Here is a 1,307-nt window from a genome sequence, read left to right as displayed (position 1 = left end):
ATTCAGCATAGCTGATCCCCTCAACCTGTTTCATTCACAGCCTCACCATCCCACACTTGTCTTTTATTGTTTGTTTTTTAGGTTTTATATTTTTAAAACTCTATAGCTGTACACATCCATTTACCAATCTCCTTTTAAGTTTTCCCCTATTGAGTCACCTTACTCCCTTGCCTAAGCTTGGTTACCTTTTTCTCAATTTGTACGACTTTATATTCTCACTGCTTGACTCATACTGCATGTTTGATGTGTGCATTTTATTCTTATGTTCTTATAGGTATTCTCCATTTTAGCTGTTACAGTAAATTCTTTATTTCTCATGGTCATGTCTTCTTAGTCTTTCGGCTTTTCCCGGTTAGGGGTCGCCACAGTGGATCACCGGTCCGCTTATGATTGGCAGTAGATTTTACAGTGAAGAGTTGCTAGCCTGATGCCCAGCCTTCAAAGAAGGCACACGCGCACACGCACACGCACACACACTCTCACACACACACACACACACACACACACACACACACACACACACACCTACCTGCATGTCTTTTTTTTTTTTTTTTTTTTAAAGTTTAATCGATTGCAGGGAGGACATGCAGACTCCACACAGAAGGCTCTCCAGCCAAGAATCAAACTGGAGAGCCTCTTGCTATGAGGCGACAATGCTAACCGCTGCACTACTGCGGCCAGCATTTCTAATGGTCATGTATCACTCCCAAATTGCGTAATCTTAGAATGTGCAAATCTCATCTTATTTGATAGCTGGAGCTTTTTTTTCTAGGTCATCACTAAAACTCAGTGTTACCCAGCCAGACTATCAGGTTATCAAGTACAAAATATATAAATACAAATAAAATAAACATGGCTTTATGCATAACGTAGAGATTCTATTGTTGTTGTTGTTGTTATTGGTACCGTTAGTTTGTCCTTGCCCTTACCACTGCTTATAACAGTTTTATATTATTCTGGATTCAGAGTTTTCTGAGTTATCACTGTGTATTGAATTCCACATTAAGAAGGAATAAGTTAAAAAAAAACTATCACAAGTCATACAGTTATTAATCTCAAAGTTCATCCCATTTATTTTGTATATGGTTCTGTTTACAAATAAATATGCATTTCTTTCTTTTAAACATATCCATAGATGGGGACAAGCTTTAATACTTGTCTCAGTTGCTCAGTTTCCCAGAACAAACACAGAATTATTTCTCAACACTTTTCCCTTTGCTAAAAATCACTAAAGGTTTTAAGTGTTATTCTGACATGAGGCATCATTTCTGGCAGTAAAACATGTTTATTTTTTTATATGATTTAAA

The sequence above is a fragment of the Protopterus annectens genome, chromosome 3.part0 (assembly GCF_019279795.1).
Source record: "Protopterus annectens isolate FY-2018-M chromosome 3.part0, PAN1.0, whole genome shotgun sequence".
NCBI classification, from domain to species: Eukaryota; Metazoa; Chordata; order Ceratodontiformes; family Protopteridae; genus Protopterus; species Protopterus annectens.
The sequence above is the reverse complement of the archived record's forward strand: the minus strand, read 5'-3'. Positions refer to the sequence as shown.